This window comes from Apium graveolens, chromosome 8 (genome assembly GCF_009905375.1).
Source record: "Apium graveolens cultivar Ventura chromosome 8, ASM990537v1, whole genome shotgun sequence".
Taxonomy (NCBI): Eukaryota; Viridiplantae; Streptophyta; class Magnoliopsida; order Apiales; family Apiaceae; genus Apium; species Apium graveolens.
The window spans coordinates 258946371-258952835 of record NC_133654.1 but is presented as its reverse complement, the minus strand read 5'-3'; the positions used below and the strand labels follow the sequence as shown (position 1 = coordinate 258952835).

Here is a 6465-nt window from a genome sequence, read left to right as displayed (position 1 = left end):
CGTGGACAGGTAACAAGCCTAATCTCGAGCGTATACGTAAGTTTGGTTATATTGCTTTCATTAAAGTCCCACAGGTACATGTTGGAAAATTATATGACAGGAGCAATGAAGTTATATATATTTGGGAAAGAAACCTGGAAGTTAAGCCAGTTATTTATTCGATCCTCTGACGCCCTCAATCTTGGGGTTAGGAAATGATAACCTACACACCATTAAACTAATATAATAACAGCAGATAAAATAAACCCCTATTAAACACTAACATGATCTAAACATGATTAAGTATGAGATAAGATTACAATTACCAACCAGAATAAATATATTATAACTCAAAATAATAATAAATTCAAATAATATTCGATTTTGACATAGAACTGACAGATAACCCATTGTATATGATCCAACTTATATATTCCTTCCAACTAATACACTTGCTCACACACACTGCTACCTGCTCTGGCATCTGGAAATCTACGACACAGTAGGGATCGCCAAGAACGCTCTTGCGAGCGGTGCGCCTAAGTCTGACCATCTTCTTTCTTAACTATCATGGTTAGATGAAAGAAAATAAATAATCACAAAAACTTAGCAAGTGACCATATAAACAGTTCAGTATGATAATATTAGGAAGATTAGACATATTTAAACATCTAACCCACAAGTTAAATATCAGCATTAACATTATTCTCAACAGAAAATGATGTGGGTGTATTAATATTAACATCGTTTCCGTAAAGTACCGATGTTTAAAGTGACACATGACAATGTTATTTGGATGTTTCTGATGTCTTTTTTAGTACCAGGCAAATAAAGGAATAATTGCAACTTCAGTATTGTAACATTACAAATATTAGGCTTCTTATTTAAACATTTAACTCACAAGTTAAAATACATGATTAACATCCATTATCAGTTAAAACATGATGTCTTTAAGTGATACTAACATCGGTTTCTTTATAATTCTGTTAACACACTACGTCATATATTGCATACTGCAACTTCCATTTAGCGTTGTTAAAGGCTAAAAAAATGCTGCTACAGGTGCCAAAATGGTTATTGCAATGTTTTGGGGTTGTAATTTTAGCCGTTCAGAAAGCACTCTATTGCAACCCGACACACCCTATTACAACCGCGCAACATGTGTTCTAGTAACAGCCTACTGCAACACTGCAATACTGACCAGAGTTCCAGTAGGAGTTGACAAATGTTCCAATAGATGTTTGACATTTAGTAAAATTTTGTGGACCCCACAATTGGGCTCTACTTGCGGGTCATAAGTGGAGCTCACAAAAGTTTCACAATTATTTTAATATGACGTATTCATCAATTTGCAATTCCCAATATATATATAGTATTCAGTTCATTACCAAATCGTACCAAACACAAACAATATTCATTAAATCAAAATACACAATTAACTTTCATCAACTATTCCTAATCAAGCACAACGATTAAATTAAATTCTTAAAAAATTAAACACCTAATCTACAATATATAATTGTAAAACTGTATTCCTTGCACTAGTTCGTTAAAATATTTTACACAGCATCGTCCACACAACTATTCTTCTACTTCCTGGTCTGCTCTTCAATCATAATTAGGAGATATTCCATGCCTGCTTTGCTCATGAAGATAATTGACTTACTGGCCTACTTTTCTTATGCCGGTTTCTAAAATCAAGGTTAGATGGATTTTAGAACTTAAAAGAAAATAATAAGCAAAGAAATAAAATTTTATTGAATAGAGGCAAAGTTTAAAAAATAGTAGTAGTAGACTAAAGCAGATATTATGATTAAGAACTTTCCAGTAAGTACATAATTATTAATGCCACAACATTGGAAACAGAGAATAGTTTCAAGTTTTTTCTAGTAAGATTTGAGTTTCAAACATACCAGTTACCAGTGCATAAGCTTGTCAGTCTCCTCGGATGTAAAGATTACAGTAGAATAGACAGTAACACAAAGACTACAAGTGCAAATGTTCAAATAAAATGCCCACAAATTGAGACACTAGCTTTAGCGATAGCCATAATACATTTTTAAAGAGACTGAAAATGAGAATAAGAAATCTGCAAGAGTGAAAATCTATAGAATAAGAATTTTGGACCCAGTGGTTCATGGAACTGAACTGTGTTATGAACTTTTAGCAAAAACACATATAAATTCACTATCTTGTACAAGTAAATGTATATCGAGCACCACTATCATTTTTATTCACTTTAATATGGCAGATACAAGTCATTTAAGAAGGCTGACAGTTTTGATAAATTCTATTTTGATTTAATGATTTCATCAAAATATATAAATATGTTAAGCAACTCAGTTAGATGTTTAAAGTTGACCCGAGAACTTACAAATGTTTTTTCAGTAGCAAAATATCCACCAAATATTGCAGCCACAACACATTGGTCTTTGGGAAGCTGTATGATGACAAACACAAAGAGGTTATCAGCAACTGCAAAGTATTGACCAGTAATATATTTCTTAAAATTTACGGACAAGCTAAGATCTTTTGTCCAGTAACTACTACTATATAGAAACATTAAGATGTTACTTGTTTCAACTTATAGGCAAGTTTAATTGTATTACAGAACCAAGAATGACAATAGGAATGTTTGTGACACATTTACAACTTAACAGAATAGTCTATACTTGACTTAACGAACCAAAAGCCTAAAAAATCACCCCCTTAACGAATACACATTGACACATATTTTTTATTAGACATCATCATATAAAGTCATTGCGTTTCATCCTTCAATATATCCATTCCAATTCTACCAGAGACCCTTTCCCTAGCAGTACCGCCCTCTATCAGCCCCTTCATGGGAAGTTGAGAGTTAATCCTTGTCAAATGCAAAAGTGGGTGTGGATGTTCGTTAACAGACAAAGAAAAAAACTCCATTTCTTTATCTCATATAATTTTTTGATAGGAAGCCTAGATAGAAGAATGCACTAAGAAAGGATTAATTAAAAAAAACTGAGAGTCCAACAGTCAAATGTGCTGGCACATTTCTATTAAGTATGAGGCTTAGCGGGTGCTGGTGGTAAATTGCTTAACAAATGAAAGCTATTTTTTAAGTAGCAGGACAACATCCAAATCATTGTTACATGAGTAATAATCTATGTAATGCACTTGATTTGATTATCATTTCCCCTTCTCTTTCACCAAATAAACACAATCAATAAACATAAAAGACATGCTTACTAAATTACTAATCTGTTCCTTGTAATCCTGTAACATTAGGAGATGGAAATTTACAGACATACCTTTCCTCCCAGCAATTTTGTGTAGCCTCCTTCATTTTTTTGTACGTATATCGGCCTACATACGAAATTTATATTGACAGAGATCCTTTCAAACTTCACCAGAAGTCCCATAATATTTCAGAATTAACCAAGCAATCCATCTAGCAATCTCAGAATTAACCATCACAGAATTTTATGAATTTTATTGTAATGCAAAATTTATCAATTCACAAACCCTCTATATATCACTTAGCAAGGATAATGTAGTGCTTGCACAGTATAATCAGACAAGTAGGCAAAGTTATTGCCACTAGAATTAATCAACATACTCAGTGCATGTAAATCTAAGCCGATTGAACACTAATCAAGACATCAATTATATATACATAACAACCAATCTCAAAAATAATTCAAATAATACAGAGAAATCGATTTACTTATACAAATACAAGGGTTTTGAGAATTTTTTACCTGAACCATGGCCTTAAGTCTCATGGAAGTACCTATATCTATACCTCAAAGTCCAGATTATCCAACAATTGCAGTAAAATTGGCCGTAGAAGCCGGACTTGGTTGAAGCCCTTGAGTTGACTCACTGAGTTTCATGGTCGAGTTGTCCAGTTTTGATGCAGCCATTGATTTGAGCTTGATCTTCGTGAGGAGAGCAATGGATCGTCTTTACTGCCTGGAATAGTCACCCGAGATGCAGAATCGCCATTGATGAACCGGAGAGCTTGGAAACTATGATCGAATGATTGATTTAAAGTTCTAATGAGTGAAATAAGTGTTTCAAAAATTGAATGACTTCATTCAATTTTTTTGTTGATGTAACAAAGCGGCAATTTTGCCCCCTCTAAAACATTTTCCGGCTATTCCTTTTTTTTATAAATATATTAATTTAATATCAAATTTATTAATTACTTTTATAAATTTTATCATTCAAATTTTAAATTATAAATTAAAAAATATTTTATAAATACTATCATAAATCACTCCTTTAATGAATAGTTAAATTTTAGAAATCAAAATTAATTATTTCCTATATATAAAGTATATGTTACTTTTTAATATTTTAATCCTTTTCAAAAAATTAAAAAATTATTATATTATAAAAATATCATAAATATCTCTAATAATACCCTATTAACTATCCGCTTAAGACCAATGTTGCAATTTAAATCATCAATTTCTCCTTTTTTGATAAATATTATTTTTAACATTTAATTATGAGAAACAAATAAATTAAATAATATGTAAATATTGTAAAATGATCAATATATATCAACTAATTAATGACTTGTTAAATTTTATAAAGCATTCAATTTATCAATATAATATTATAAATCACTACACTAGTATTATTAACTTTTAAAAATAATTATATATTTCAATTATTATTTCAATTCTATGTAAATAATTATTAATTAATTAAATTAAAAATATCATCTTTATATATATATATATATATCATTTTGGTAACACATTGTAACTATACGGCAACATAAAAAAAGAGTGGTTGCAATATACATTTGTTTAAAAGGCTATCATTACACTTTTCTTTCCAACCGGAGGATGAATGGTTGTAGCATGCAATACATGTTTTAACAACGAATTGCCCAGTATTGGCAGATGTGTTTGCACCATTTACACATCAGTTTTTTTCATTAGAATACTGTCAATTCCTGCTTTTTAACATCATTTTGAATATATGAAGTGATGTTTGTTTTTCCTGGAATTCAATGGTACCCTTGCTTTCATATGTACCAAAATAATATCTATAGCTACTAATAATACTATATACTCTAAAATGAAAATTCAACAAACCACAAAGGTATAAAAACTATATAAGTTAGCAAAAAGACTTAGCAACTAGAACCCAAGTTACATCCAACCAACAAGTCAAACAACCCAAAATTTATATCCCATATATATACCAACCAACACCGTCTACTTATACTCTCCAAACAAGTCAAATTCCTTACCAAAAACATAGTACTAACTTCCTAGAAACCAACTATCCCTAATTCAAACAAAATACTATATTGTTAAAATATAACCCCAAGATTACAAAAGCAGCTACAACATCTTACTACAACCTTTGAACCAAACTAATTTAATAGTAGCGAAACATAAGGAAATTCTTAATTACATTTTGTCCTCGATGAAATTGATGGCCTCCATGCGAATCTCGTCTAGCTCCTTTGTTGTGTAAGACTTGCGACATGGCCTCCCACTAAAAATTAAAACCCAAAAGATAACTTTAAACAAAATTCACCTATATATGTGCCATATATACCATAAATATTTACACAAAAAGTAAGATCAAGCATATATGAAGTCAATCGACAAAAATTCCATTTTGCGAGTCCTAAATGATTTTACATACTTTAGTAGTAAAAGACATATCTTTGGCCGCATTGATATCTTTAATGTAATTCATGACCACATAACCAAATTCCACCCTACCGCGCAGTTTTGGGGTTCCCTGTTCGAAGAAGAATACAAGTAAAGTCGACAAAAAACCGAACCATAAGTAGACAATACTATGACAATTTAAAATACAAAATACTTAATAAAATATTCCGGATTTTAGGTGCTCTATTTTCCCTTCCAGTTTGAGCATTAATAGATTTTATTATCCTACATATTATAATTACATAGTGTTAAGAATCGGTTTTTGAATAAAACAAATAAATAATACCAGTCGAAACATGAATATATTACTCTGATAAATCTTTTTCCAATTCATTGAAATATGTTGGATGCGGCAAATGATTGAGAATGTAAATGTCGCCATCCCATATTATGACCAGAATATAATGATACATGCATTATTATACTTTCCCACAAGTACAATTATTTTTAGAATAACTTAAAATATAAATTACTATATTATAGTTTTACTTAATTATAAATATTTACCGATGATTATGTGGCATGAAGTATATGTGATTGTGATCACCCTCTATTAACCGACTAGCAACAAAATGTTGAAATTCAGCATTCAAGGTAAACGTAGCTCCGGGATCAAAAACTCAAACATGAAAACATTATCATTCCTACCATCCTTCAATTCTAACAGTACTGATTCTAAGCCATATAAAATGGGAAAGAATTACTTACAATATGTAAGTAGATATCGCAGCCTGTCCAATCTGGTCAAACTTTAACGGGGCTTTCAAATTCTTATTATATATATATATATATATATATATAT

General features: G+C 30.8%; 1 long non-coding RNA gene across 2 annotated transcripts; it reads right to left on the bottom strand.

The window, feature by feature from the left end:
* Positions 1-392: 392 nt before the first annotated feature.
* Positions 393-3999, bottom strand: LOC141678895 (uncharacterized). Of its 2 annotated transcripts, none has more exons than XR_012557950.1 (3): positions 3270-3999; positions 2354-2419; positions 393-544 (listed from the first exon to the last, which is right to left on the bottom strand). It is a non-coding gene; the product is annotated as an uncharacterized LOC141678895 (long non-coding RNA). The 2 variants fall into 2 exon arrangements; XR_012557951.1 differs by lacking the exon at positions 393-544 and having other exon boundaries at positions 1452-2419; positions 3270-3324; positions 3720-3999.
* Positions 4000-6465: the final 2466 nt, after the last annotated feature.